This window comes from Vanessa tameamea, chromosome 18, assembly GCF_037043105.1.
Source record: "Vanessa tameamea isolate UH-Manoa-2023 chromosome 18, ilVanTame1 primary haplotype, whole genome shotgun sequence".
Classification (NCBI taxonomy): domain Eukaryota; kingdom Metazoa; phylum Arthropoda; class Insecta; order Lepidoptera; family Nymphalidae; genus Vanessa; species Vanessa tameamea.
In genome coordinates, this window is record NC_087326.1 from 130,233 (window position 1) to 146,053 (window position 15,821).

The 15,821-nt window shown below is 34.5% G+C and overlaps 1 non-coding gene across 1 annotated transcript; it reads right to left on the reverse strand.

Annotated features, from left to right (window-relative positions):
* Window positions 1-233: 233 nt before the first annotated feature.
* Window positions 234-305, reverse strand: Trnae-uuc (transfer RNA glutamic acid (anticodon UUC)). Its single transcript has one exon. It is a non-coding gene; the product is annotated as a tRNA-Glu (tRNA).
* Window positions 306-15,821: the final 15,516 nt, after the last annotated feature.

Genomic DNA, 15,821 nt, shown 5'->3' on the forward strand with positions numbered 1-15,821 from the left:
GAAAAGTTTTATTTATGACGTCAAACGGTTTGTTCATTGATCGTTTGGTTAATTTCAAGACAGTGATAACTAACACTACTGACTTAAACCATAATCTTTGGTATTTTTATAATTGTTTAATCTCTACCCCTTTTACATATTTTAAATATTTGATTAACTATTTCATTGACTTTAAATAGAGAAAGATTATTGTTACCCGCATTAGAAAATGAGTTCAAACAAAAAATAAATATTTCCCGTACCGGGAATCGAACCCGAGCCTCCTGGGTGAAAGCCAGGTATCCTAGCCACTAGACCATACGGGATTATGTTTGATTAATAAAAAGGCAAATATTATTGTTTTTAGTATTCAATGTAAATCAAATGAGTGAGTGACGCTCGTGCTTACAAATATAATGTAATTTGTTTTTGTTAAGTTCATTTTATTAAAAAAATAATTCATTTAACGAGAGCGCCTTCGCGAGCGAATATATATACTCAGATGGTAAATAAATAATATTTGTTTACATTTCGCATGGATATTCGAAATTTAAGTATAAACTCAAATTATTATTATTTGTTATTTTCAAGGTAAACAACAAACACAATGTTAACGAACTATTGGCTTTATTGCTGTTTTTTTTTCAGTAGAATCTACGTGAATAGCTATTTAGTGTTACATTTTTTGCTTTGTTCAAAATGATTTGATAGCCTTCGTGATTCAAAACTATAAGTATGTAATAAGTCATTATACACTCTGTAAACCTAAAAGTGACTTTTATTTAAACATATTTAAATACGCTTCAAAATCTCTTTTAAAATCGCATTTTACAGGCATACATTAAATTTAAATAAATATATATTATATTTCATATAAGTGTATTATATGTTGTATTTAAAATAACGGTTATCGAATTAATTTACATCCCTTTATTTAATGGATTCTATTATATTTTATCCCATTGTGTAAAGCTGGCTTCATCCATTCGTGATCCCAAAGGTGAGGATGAATGAGCCGTTAGGTATCCCATAATGAACCATATATGAATCCCATAATTGGCAGCGATAGCGATGGCAGAAATGGTTCTTCCAAAAAGAAAATATTTATAATTATCTAAATTTGAATAAGATTGATTTAACAAAAGACAATAATTTGAATTGTTCGCCATGTAGGTTGTAGAGGTATACCTGGAAAAGCTTTTGGGAAATTTTGATTTTAAGGTTTCTCAACGCAGCTCTGATTCTGTTTTATTGGGTAAAAATCCCATATAACTCCCACCAGAGGTGGAGTATATTTCGTAATGTTTCCACAGCGTGAAAAAAAAATTGAATGCGAGTCGTTAATCTTACCTGAATATGGCGGGCTCAAAACGAGGCGCACTACTGAGTTTTCATGTACGTAATTTGTTTATATTTGATCGTGCTCGATGGCAAAGAAAAACATCGTGACCTGCGTGAGCCGGCTGTACTTCTGCCACAAGTATATTCTCCTATCCACATTAAAGCAGTGTGATGAAATCAGGTCCACAATCTTCTACTTAAAGAAAAAGCCTTAGCCCAGCACTGAACCTAGGTTACTTTTACTTTTTTATAGAATTTTAGATGCATAGTTCATTTTCTTACTAAAAACTCCTATCGTTTTATGCATGTACTTGACTGCGCAAGCAAAATATATCAGACAAAATTTGGGCTTAATGCTTTAAATCACACGAGAGTAGAGCTGATGAGAGACACGATACAATTTTGTTATTTTTCTATAAAAAAATATGGATTGATTTAATTTATTTGTAAATTCTGAGTTTGAATATGAAATATGGGTCGGCTTTTCCGAACGCGCTAATGAACAGCGCCGAATCAATGAAAAAAAAGAGTAATTAAAATTGGTATACATTTTTTTTAACAGATAATTAATCTTAAAACGTGGAAATTCGGCACGCGCACGAGCTGATTCGATCAGTACTTAGTTTTACAACCATCGCTCGTCACAAGGTAGTAGTGTCGACTATCTAAAACAGTGACACCATGTATATATAACGGTTATCTAACAGAAGCTATAATATTATCTGCTTGTGCTGAGAGCGGAGTTGGTATTAATTCATTGTGTATTTCTTTATAATCTAATGGTGCATTTAAAAAAAAAAACATAACGTTTTTTTTGTGAATAATATAGAACAAAAAAAATCTGCAATCTGCGAACATGTATTTACCAACCAAGATACGGAACAGAAAATGATGATTGTCTGTTGAAAGGGCTTTACGTACAATTTTTGCGTATTTTGCTTTAGAGTGAGCACGAGTACGATTCAAGGTATTTTTGCTACCTGAGAGAGGGAGAGGGAGCACTGTTTGTTGTTTTTTCTTTTGCACGAGATTTTGAATTACCATTTCACGCAGATTTGGTATGAAAAATAGTTATTTGTAAATTTGGTAAATAGTTATTTCATTAAATATTTTATCATATAAAAATGCTATGGGAGTGATTTCGAATAATTCAGACTTCCCATTTACCAGACTAAAAATATTTTCATCAAATTTATATTGATTCAAATAGTTATTTCTATAAACAAAAACTACGATATAAATATTTAACTTTCAAGCAATTTCGAATGAGATTAGTTTGGAGTCAATGTCGTTATTTTTATTCATATTGAAAATATAATATCGTTCAGACGCAATATCATCGAACCAACGACTTGCAGACAGTGAACATTTAGACCATTCTATTTAACATGCTGACGCCCGACGTATCGGGAGGATTGAAATAAAGTTGCTTTCCACCGTTCGTATAACTTTAATGAATTAGATCACCTTAACAAATTTTGTAATACGATATATACTGACCCTTAGGCCTTTTTTTATTACTCATTTAACCGCTCTAAATCTTACTACACGTTTGTTTAACATTTTCACATTTTTGGCCCTTAATTAAGGAAAATCCATCCATCTGTATCGAATTGTAACACACACTTATAAATATGTATGTAATGCCGCGATGCGGTTTTATTTGCCTCACCTTCGAGTACAAGAAACGAGCTTTTCATTAACCAGTAACATCCACCCACCAACTTAACGTTCAATCAAATTATCGTTAATTTATTTGTAATTCTCCTAAGTTACGTCGAATTATATAACTTAGACATGTATTATGTTATCTTATGTTCAACACATAATTTTAAAGCGTTTGATTGATTGCGGAACCCTACAAATGTTTTTCATAATAATAAACTTTTATGAAATATTTCATACCGCTCATACACCGCTGGATATAATTTAGTCGGAGGTGGAAAGAAATACCACACGCGCACGCCGCCTGCAGCCCGCGCCGCGCCCGCGCCGCGCCCGCGCCGCGCCCTCGCCCGCACACCTCTTGTCCGATATATTTCCCGCGGGACGCACATCTGACGCGTCCTCACTCATATCGCTGGAAAGTCGACTTTAATATTACTATACACATGTATATGAACATTTAGAAGCATGATGATAAAAATGTGAAAATATTTTCAGCAAGCTCTTTGAATTTTTATATTATAAGTCAAATATTGGAGTCAAGGCGATAATAAGCCAAATATTATTATATATTTCAGATTAACTTCATTTTCTTTAATATTTCTCGAATCTATTTAATGAATCAATCTATTCAATGAATATCCTCATTTTTTAAGTATTCTACTGAACAGCAAAAAGCGCAGTAAAATGACCAGGTGTGATCGATCGGCAGTGTTTCCACATCGAGGACGTTTCACTTCATATGGACCTTTACCAGGAGGTAACTGTATCACACAAACATCGAGGTTACTTTTTATCAGTGGTATAAAAACGTAATCCGCTTCCCAAAGTTTTGGGGTGCAACGGGTCATTTGTCGCGAGCGCTTCGATCCAAGCGAAAGCTGACGCAGGCGAGGTTATATGAACATAATAAAAGTGACAATATTTACGGCACGACCGAGCCATGATTTAAGCAGTATGTGTCACCGTTGGGTCGTGATACGGAATAAAAATAACATTAATAATATTTGATGCGTGGCTGGCGTGTGCTTTTGTGTTGCAAATTTGTTGCTCAGGGACGCAGGCTATATGTATTTACGTATATACAAGTGTACAGGTAAAAACATAACCTCCGCCCTGAAATTAGGCAATTTGGTTTGCTCGTTGCGAAAACCGGCAGCTCTTGTCATTATACTTTCTTTCGCATTTACGGTATCATATTTATAATATTATTTTTGTTGTGTACGAACCAACTTCAAAAATTAGAAATATTCTAGATTTGTCTATGCAGTCATTTTTTTTTAATGAGTTTTAGTAATCGTTTTGCCCAGACCCGAGCGATACCTTCACGACTTTGGCTAAAGAGCACTGATGTTTTGCCGAACCACATCGTTTTTTAATTAAAATGAAATAAATTGATAAAAATTTGCAATACAAGACGCAGTGTGCTTGCATCTCAGGCTTCGTCGCGAAGGCTATCAATCAGAAGGAGGGACATGTCAGCTGTGAGGCAATATAGTACGTGCTGTGAGGACGACTACGACACTCTCGCACACAGACAAGCAAAACGACAATTATAGAAATGTGTTTATTGTCCCATACTGTAACAGGCAATCGCCTGGCGCGCGTCACAATGACTCCTAAATTATTTTTATATACAATTATCTGTTACGACAATCGAATACTCAATTATCGATAATAGGAGGTATCCCATTATACCTTGATCGTAAAAATGTTCAAGCTTATCAACCATAGATGTGCGATACAAGTTTCCGATTCAATCGGGTGAATAGAAAGAAAAAAATGCTTCTCACGTAAATCTCACTACATTATAATTGAAGTTAGAAATATATTTTTAATTTACTTATGTAAACATTTCTTATATTATAGTTTCAGGAATATTTTTTAGACACGTGGTGTGATTTCAATTTTTTTTTTGTCTCAATATCGCCCGCTGAATTGGGATCTTGATCATGATTAGTATTCGTACAATTTACCTCCATAATTTGCTCGTGAATAAAAGACAGTATTTATAATATAGTAGTATAGTATGGAGTATATAGAATTTTGAAAATGGAAAATGGGGGTGTTTGGAAAATCGTTATTTTTTCAAGTTATTCTAGAAATATGGAATTCTGTATTTAGATTTCAGCTTATGATTAATGTTTCGTAATCGTTATTCTTGAATTAAGTTATATGGTAATCGATCTGTAATGAAATCTCACATCCCTGGACTCAAAATGAGGTATTCCTCAAATCTTATAGTTGCTACATCGCAGACATTTTTTTATTACCAGAATTACACAGCTTGTGTGCCACGACTGAGGTAACATGAGTATATGGGCAACGCAGATTACCAAAAAACGTCATCTATTACTTGAGTTTCTGATTATTATAGTTTCCGATAGGATATGCCTTGCTTCCAAACAAATAAATTCATATCTCAAAACTTTAACTAATATGTATATTAATAAATTCTAAAAATATTTTTTCTTTGTTTGACTGAAATCAAGTGTATTTGCTTTTCAGTTTAATTAAAAATTACAGAATACTATAAAAGAAGCCTCGAGAACTTTAGAAACTTAAAGCGTTCAATATTAAAGTTAGTCGGTGTTGAATTTAATATGCGCTTTATATAAAAACTAGGAATGAGTTATTATTAAAATAGAAAAAACACTTCAATAAAGTTATTATTAAATAAACATTCCAAGACGCAGATCCCCTCAACTGTGTACATAAATCACGGTACGTAGACTTGATACGGTGTCAAAAGATAACATGCACACGTCGGAAACGATTCTCTTAAGAAAGAGACTTAGAGTTTATTCCACCACGCCGCTCCACGTGGTCTTGTGAATATCGAATAAAAATGTTGCATTTATTGAAATACAATTTGAAATCGATACTGAACATCTGTTCGTAAGTTGAAAACGCAAAAAATAACACATAGAAACACATTCGCACTACTTTAGTAAACTATATGCTTGGCGGTCGAACACATGATGAGAGGGTCTTAACTACCCGAACGAACGAACTCGCAGAGTCCTACTACCAAGTTTAAAGATAAGTTCGCTTAATGTGTTGAGGGGTAATTGTCGTTATTTTGTCCCAAATAATTTCATAAAGGCGTTACATCTGTATAACATTTCACCTACACCTTAAGTTGTGTTTTTATAAATGCGCATTAGGAATATTTCACCCACTTTACATATTATTATAGTTGATAAAGGCGTGTCAATATTGTGTCGACAAACTTTGTCTTTGTTGAAAATCACCATGAAGATGACAGTTTTTGAATCGCACCTTCCTTCCAACGGTGACTTCGGGGTACTAAATAACAGTATTAATTTGTCGTAGGCGCGGGCTCGGTAAATGTAACATAATTATAGAAACCGCGGTGATGGCGCATGGCAGCGCGCGGCAGTGCTCCCGCCAAGTTCGCAACTCTGTTATAAGTTAGACACAGAGTATCGGTACTTCCTTAACTATTACTTAAAGTAAAAAATTGCTTTGTCCGGGTTTTTATTAACCATTTCAATATTTTACAAATATTATGTTTGTAACTAAATGTTGTAATTGTGTTAAATTACATGTTTGAAGGGTGAGTGAGCCAGTGTAAATACAGGCACAAGGGAACATACCATCTCAGTTCCGAAGGTTGGTGGCACATTGGTGTAGTAAGGGATGTTAATTATTTCTCACAGCTTGTTTTCATGCTCAAAATCAAAATCAGAATCAAAGTGTGCTTTATAGTATAGTAGGCTTTTACGAGCACTTTTAAATTTTAATTTTGCCACTGTATTAAACGTAAAGCTACCACCGGTTCGGAATGTAGATTCTACCGAGAAGAACCGGCAGAAAGACGCAGTAGTTACTATTTTCCAACATTTAAAATAGAAACTTAATTATATATTAAACCTAGACACCCGCCCCGGCTTCGCACGGGTGCAGTGCTGATACTAAATATATAATACTAGAGTATGACCTTATATACATCGATCACGGTTTTGTCAGTCATTAGACAATACAAACCGCTGTGTCCCTGCGTGCGTAAATCTGTAATATCTTCGAAAATATTTACTTAAATTACATGCTGTAAATGCCATATTGATCTATAATAAATGCACAATGTATTTAAGGTACTTAATTGGATAAGGAGCAATGCTGAATTGCTTAAAATCGCTTCGAAAATTAGCCATTTCTCGTAAAAAGTAAAGAATAAAAATAGTTCTTACATATAAACAAACATATAATCGTGACCTTTTTTGAAAAACTTTTAAGGGGTACAATACTGTAGTACAACATTTTTATCTATCTCGTAGGGTTCAGCCAGCGATTGCAACGTAAGCGCAAAAAATGTGTTTATTTATGACATCTCTCTAGAAACCTCTAAAATTATCAGTTTTTCTCTACTATTTTGTGCATGTATTATATATATAAACCTTCCTCATGAATCAATCTATCTATTAAAGAAATCCGCATTATTATCTGTTGTGTAATTTTAAAGATCTAACCATACATATGACCAGACAGCGGGAAGCGCCTATGTTTTATATTATGTAATGATGATGTGCTAGCAGCATCAGTTATGGTATGTAATACTTACGTGTTTTATTACTCCGGCTCACTCACTAAAACCATCAAACCTCACATAGATTGGTACACCATCCTATAAATCACTGATAAACAGAAGGGTCTGCAAAAACCCAACCTCGTTATAGAAGAAAGAACAAAGTGTACCAAAACAAACTACGAAGCGATTAAGAGTTTATTCATTTAACTAAAGAGGAAATAACTTAACTACTTCGGAACACTACCGCCTATTTTAATAAAGTTAAAGATTTTATTAGTAGTTTTTCAATTCAAATATAACTTGCTGGGGAAGGGTTCATTAACTTCGCCGGCATATTTACGAGTTATTCGAAACTTATATTTGTTAGGTTTTCAGCTAAACTTTGCAGAGACCAAGTTTAAAGTAAGCCTGGCCTTCTTGGAGCACTCGTTACAGTGAGAGCCCGCGGGCGGTCTTCGAGAGGAATACTGAGTGAGCAAAAAGTGGTTTCTATTATTATGCGTGTCTCTAATTGACTCTGAATGTGAAAATATTTTCTTTTGTATCACTAGTTGAAGTAGAACAGAATTGCATCATCTATAATTAAATATTACTAAGGCGTGATTTAGCGAAAATATTTCTCTTTTAATTTAAAAGTAATGTCAATAAAAACTGCTTGCCTGGGTTTAAGTTTGCAACCAAATATTGTGTGTGTGCGAGTATGTATGTATGTGAATACCACTTACACAAGTGAGAGATAAATCTAAAAATTTTAACGCTACATGCGATGACAGCGAGCCGCTGCGGAAAAGCTGAAGCGAACAAACGATCCAAATATTGTGTCTTATTGGAAATATTTTTTTCGTCCCATTTGCTGTTGAAATACTTGGACCTTGGAGTAGTAGTGCAAAAAGCTTAATTAAAAGTATAACACCTCACCTTATTGCCTCCACTGGTGACAGGAGGGCTGGTTCATTTTTACCCAGTGGATCGGAATTGCGATTCAAAGGGGAAATGCTGCTAGCATTCTTGCCACCATCACGTGGTCAAGATTTATACAGTCACTACTTGTAATTTTAAATATTTGTATTTATTTAAGGACTTATATGTATATATATATATATTTTAGAGTTAAAGTAAGCATTATATTAATTGGTATAGTAACTTATCTCGGGCTCACCAAAATTTACATAATTAAATTTAATTATTGAAATATATTTATTAAATTCAAAATATTGCTACGAAAGAACATTTCAAAACGGCCCTGAAAGTAATTTATTCTCTCTGTCAAATATATCTGCATCTACAATAAACTTTTTAATAAGCTTTAAATAAGCTGATACTCTTCAATTAAAATAAATAAAACACAAATAGAATAACATTTGACTTTCAATATCTTCAATTTGTAAGCCAACAATTTTGGATTCCAATCAAAATGTAAACGTAAACTTAGTGTTTGAAGAGCCCCGTGACAAGATCGCGATACATGTTCCGCGGCGCCAGCGCAAGCAAACAAGTGGGTGATAAAAAACAACAGACCGGCAGGCAATACCGAGCACTGCACACTGATATTGCCGGGAGCACAGACGAGAGACTTATCAGTAGGCACAGAGTGTTACATTTAGAATAATAAACTTTGTTTCTACTTGGGGTGACGCAGCCGCTATCCATACTATATTTGTGTTACAGAAAAGGGCTATTCTCGCAATCTATAACCTAGGAGCTAAAGAATCATTAAGGTATTAATTTAAAGAAATTAAGATATTAACTGTTGCTTCTCAATATATGTTCTGTAATTTTTTGTATGTACGGAAAAATATTAATTATTTTATGAGAAAATGTGATACTCATAGCATTGGTACAAGGAACAAACACAATCTTGTTACTCCTGTTACTCGACTGCATAGAGTCAGTAACTCTTTTGTGGGGCAACGTATATGGTTCAACAACAGGATCCCAGAAAGCGTTCAAATTTGTGAGTTTTTGATTGATAGCACACCTTGGGAATGAAACGATCGCCTTCTGGCTATTTCTATTCATATTCAATGTATGTAAATAATTAAATTGACAAAAAAAGGTGAGCTGAGTTTCTTTCGCCGGTTCTTCTCCGGTGGTAGTGTTTAATTTGACTATCAATAAGTAATTGTTAATCAATATTGAATAAAGGAATTTGAGTTTGAGTTTGACATGAATTGATATCTCCGTCACCTTTCTACCTTTGGAAAACCAGAAGCCGTGAGAGCCCACGCTCCTACGTTACCTATTCGTCGTTATCGCCAAAGGACGGTACCCACACAAAGTAGGGTAGTACCGTACAAACAAACTTTGAATAGACGACCTTAATACAGAAACATTTTCTTTACTTTTAAAGATGAAATTAATTCTTAGACCGCAGTCATTCTGAATGTTCTTCGGAGTCGGGTGATCTTGCTCAATACCTGATAATTTGCATATTTACTAAAGCTATGCGACACAATTACCTGAAGTCTGCCGCGAATCTCAAGTCCCAGTGGCGATATCCTGAGGCGTTGTTTACATTCCATTACCGAGGTATCGTCCCGCCCGCGTCCCGCCCCTCCCGCCTCGGTCCCGCTTCACGTCCCCACTGTAATTACAGCTACAGCACGGCCACTACCTATCGCATAAGTTCCCCGGTATTCACAAGGGGCACTTAATTAGGTACATTTAATTGCCGAATATTGCGACGATAATTACTGTGACATATTATCAATGTTCATTTGTCTGACTCCATTTCAAATGTAACTTATTGATGTATTTGTGATTAACGATGAGTTACACATAGTTGTATGTAAATACGTCAACTCACATCAAACTAAGTTGCCCGGAGTTATTCGTAAACGAGCTGCTGTTCCCTTCATTTATTTTTAAATATGTGACATCTATAGACGTGCTTTGTGGGCTCACTCGTATGCTGTGACGACAAACGGCATGAAAGTAGTCGTATTGCCGCCGTGAATCCCCGTCACAGCCGCTCCCTTATTTAGTTGTTTTCTTAAATATATATTGTTATTATTTATGTAGTAATAATATAAATTACTTTGTTTCTAAGTAAATATAATCGAAGGGTGGCAGTGCCATCAAATATACTAGGAACTTAATATAAACGGAAGGTTTATAGTTTTTTTTTCTGTAATATTTTAAAGTTTAGTGTTGTAACTGTTGTCTGAATAAAAACAATTTAATGAGCGTCCCCAGGTAGGCATAGAGACCACTGATTTTTAAGTGAATCCAAAAGCATGAAACAAAAAGTCGCAGTATGATTCATAAAAATGTCAAGAATAAAACCGGTATAATTTTAAATAAGATAATTTTATGATTGTGTTTAAAATCGGAAATACTCTTATTTCTCGTCCCCAGTCAAGTGGGAGCGGCTTATCTTTTATCAAACGGAATAATAATGAGAACCGCTTGTAACTCGGGATACAAACACCGGACATGAAATAGCGACAAGCGAGTCGGCTAAAGGACATTCCTTAATAATATTTTCCTCATTATTCCAGAGGTCTTTAAAAGCTTTTAATTTATTTCGTTGTCTAAAGTCGATTATCCACTAAGTAATATTTTATAAATATTATGAAAAACGTGGCCGACACGCGACGCCTGACATATTTATTTATATCTGAGTATGCAATTAAAGTTTTTACGTCTACCCAATCATAGTGTTTTGTAACAGTCTAGGTTTCTGGCAGCATTATTACAAAAAAAAACAATCGAAGGGTATAATGCACACTACTACTACTGAAAAATATTTTGTCAAACTATATAATAAATCCATTTCACGAAAAGATTTACTGACACAAATATAAACTCTCGTTACTGTATTAAAAAGCGGCGATGCTGCACTGCTTTGCAGCGCGTCATACGCGAGCTCGCAAATAGATTTTCAGCGTGACACGAACAAAGGCGCGTGACGTATACTCAGTCTTTGACAAATAAGCAAGTCGGAATACGAGTATCATGGACTTTGTAGCAGCTTGCTGCGATAATGCGACCGAGAAATTGTCTTGTGGTGATATTTTTAACTCGCCGCTGTTTTTGAAAACAAACAGTTGTCTGTTTGTGTACTAATCATATTATGCATGGCTCCAAAATTTGTAAGTATGTGTAATTATAATAATATGTATACCATTTATTGATTTTGCTTTTGCAACAAGTTGGAACAAATGAAATTAGAAATTAATTAATTGTACAATTGCACGAATTATGAAGCATAATTTATTAATTCTATTGCTGCTAATGTAGGTATCGTACTGCCACACTTTATACCTGTTGGTAGGATTGGTTGCTCGGTTGCGGTTGGCGACTTCCTTATTGGGTATATAGTTTACTAGCTGTTACCCGCGGCTTTGCCCGCGTAGAATATGATTATATTTACAAATTAACTTAAAATGTTACGTTAATGTAATACCTCTTTATATTACCACATTAGTGTGTATTTCAGCCCTTAGGGTAGAATATCCACAAACGCTAAAATGCGAATCAACTCATTTTTAATCAATAGCCCAACAATAAAATTTCATGCTTCTAACTTCAAAATGACGGACTTCCAGACTAACCTGTATACGAAATGTCAAACTCTATTTCTCCCCTTAGTTTCATGTTTTTAACTTAAAAAATTCCATACGAACGTTCAACCCCTATTTCACCCATTTATGGGTAGAATATCCAAAATTCCCTCCTATGTGGGTGTCATGATATGTTATTTTATAAGTGTACAACCTAAAATATAAGTTTTATGCTTCTAGTTCTAAAAATTCTAAACATGACAATACTTTCAACAACTTACAACCTTTCATCCCCCTTTTTAAACCTTTACAGCACTTTTTTCCAAATAGAAAGTAACCTATGTCCTTTCTCAGGCTCATGACTATTTGTGTACCAAATTTCATTTAAATCGGTCCCGTAGTTTTGGCGTGAAAGCGCGACAGACAACAGACAGAGTTACTTTCGCATTGATAATATTATAATATATAATACATAACATTATAAATAATATAAATAATAAATATAAATATAGTATGGAAGTATGGATTGTTATTTCCCACGCCAGAGAGCGATAATAACCGCGTCCGAGCGCTGCTGAATTCAAAGTGCTACAGGGAGAACCGCGGCCTCCGACGCGCCTATAGCACGCTCCCGCCGCCCCGGCCGGCCGGTACCACCGCAAACGCTGCGTTCCGCAATTTTTAAAACTGTAATATCTTCGAAAATATTCATTTAAATCATATGCCGTAAAGGGCCATATAGATCAATATTAAATCAACAATGTATTTAAGGTACATAATTGGATAAGGATTAATGCTATATTGCTTAAATTCGCTACGAAAATAATCCATTATTTCTCGTAAAAAGTAACGATAAAAAAATGTTTATTGTGGGTTATCTTTAAGAGATAGATATATACCATCGTGGACTTTTTTGTAGACATTTTTGAGGTGTACAATTCTGTAGTACATTATTTTGATCTATCTAGTAGGGTTCAGCCAGCGTTTACAATGTAAGCGCAAAAAATGTGTAAATTTACGACATCACATTAGAAACTTTTAAAATTATCAGTGTTACTTAACTGTATTATCTATGTATTATATACAAAAACCTTCCTCTCGAATCACTCTATCTATTAAAAACCGCATCAAAATCCGTTGCGAAGTTTTAAAGATTTAAGCATACAAAGGGACATAGGGACAGAGAAAGCGACTTTGTTTTATACTATGTAAAGATACGGTTATTGAGTTATTCAAATTTTGTTTTTTTTTTTGTTTCTGTGTTTTTCTTGTTCATATATTTCGTGATACCATTTATAACGCGTTTTTTTGCTCTTGAATAAAATATTAAGTATCAAAAACTCTATCGGTCCGTGTACTTGTTATAATTTAATTTAATGAGTAATTGTACTGTTTATTTCTTAACTAGCGACCCGTTCCGGCCTCGCACGAGTGCAATATTATATATAGACTATTTAGTATCAGCATTGCATCCATGCAAAGCCGGGGTGGGTCGCTAGTATTGATTAAAATACGACTGAAAACAGACTTGTCGATCGTCATTGAGTATTCCCTATCTTTAATTGTTTCGGAACACAACACGCGCGACAGAATATACACAAGGCGACGCGCCCGCACCACGTGAAAAAGATTATATTGATCGATTTCGTTAGAATATTTGTTCGCGTTGCAGCTAAAGCGTTTTATTCTGTTTTTGACTTTTCTATGGAGTTTGATATCCGATGAATAATATTTTTCATACAAGTCCTTTCAAACTTGTGTAGAGTTCGCGGTAAATGTACAGAGCTGAAGTAGCGTAAGAAAATAAATAGGTACCTATCTCACTGAATTTACAAATAACGGCTGTCGGCTACTATATCTCAATATTTAACTTACAAATACTTATAAAATGACATATTTTGAGGTTACTTCTTAATATGATAATGTTTCTTTATCGTCGAACATGTAAACACCTTTTCTTTTAAAGTTTGTTAAAAAATATAAAGCATAAAGACGAAATAAAAAGTTACAAAATGTTGAAATATGGTAAATACATTTAACGTAATTCACTTAAGCACACTTGTATTAGAGCTGGAGGACGAGGAAATGGGCGTCCGACGTCCGGTCGTTACATGTTGCACGTAGCATTGCGGAAATTCACGTTTCTGTCCCGAGAATATATTGACACACTAGTAGAGCTATTCTGTAAGAACAAACTCGAGGCACAGAACACGATCGAAACGATGAATTGTCAAAGTGTGTACCCGACACTGTGACAGTTATAACACGCGCAGGAAAACAGCTTGTTAACGTATGTCGGCTATCGACATTTCACGAGTGAGTACGAAATTAGTTTTTACAGAACAGCACGGCTGCTTTTATTTGTACTAGTGATCACGATATTGATCGAAAATCGACCCGAATTATATTGCTAACAAAAATGAGATCCGACATCATTTTATTTTATTTCATCATACATTTGATTTCTGGTGGGATACGAAATTCGACAACAGATTGGAGATGATGTATCGCATCACAAGCTACGAAGCTAACAATATACATATTTTTATACTTATAATTTTATTTCTATGTAATAATTTTTAAGTTATTTAAAAAATACAGAATATATGAAAAAGGGCTTAGCTGGACTAGAACATTCTCTTATTCATTTCACTATAACATAAAAATATCCCAAGGAATAGTCAAAAATGCGTTTGCATTGGCATATAATTTTGATAAGTTGACAGCATGAACGGAAACAATAACTACGAAATGATACTTTACATACCTATACAATCATACAAATCACATACGCCCGTCGTCGTCCAGAGGCACGCTCCGAGTAAGTCCAACTAAATAATGCATTTCGTACATATCGTGCGAGAACAGGCGAGCGTATATGGCGCTCACCCGTCGCACTTTTACAACATCATACAATAAGTGTGTTTATCATTGGTAGAAAAACCTAATTTAATCTCTTCAGTATTTTTATTATTTTTTATAAATATATATCTTATTGGTTAATTCAATTTAATTTTTTTGTATATATACTAATACATTTTTAAATAAATTAATTCCCATCAGACAAGCAAGCAAGTGTTATTTTATTACCAAAAAGAAATACAAGTAAACTACGGACCAGTACCCCTACATATATAAATATTAAATTTCTTCATTCCCTCACCATATAAATATTTACTTTGCCAAATCTCTAATACTCCGTATGCCCAACATGTTTAGAAAGAGTTACCAAGTTTTGCCTTCGCATATTAGTATTTTGATTACCGGGAACATACACTGTATCACAATGAGCTTGTTTGATCGGTTAGAGATATTAATTATCAGTCACGAAACTCGTTAATGTGTACATCAATATACGTATGTACATAGTAAATTACAAAACCATCGTATGCTGAGCGTCGCGGTCGCGGCCTATTGCGATTAAATCCTGTTGTTTTAATTGATTAATTATTCTTTATACTACAATAATAACGAGAATTGTTACCGTGAGTAATTGAAAATATGCGCAAATAATCTTAGTATAATTTGATCATCGCGCTTCGATTGCGGCCGTTATTTGTTAGTTGCGCTCCCGTTAATATAAGAGATTCGTCTTTTTTATGGCATTGTTTGGCGGACGAGCGTATGGGTCACCTGATGGTTAGTGGTCACCACCGCCCATAGACAAAGGCGCTGTTAGAAATATTAACCATTCCTTACATCACCTTTGCGCCACCAACCTTGGGAACTAAGATATTATGTCCCTTGTGCCTGTGATTACACTGGCTCACTCACCCTTC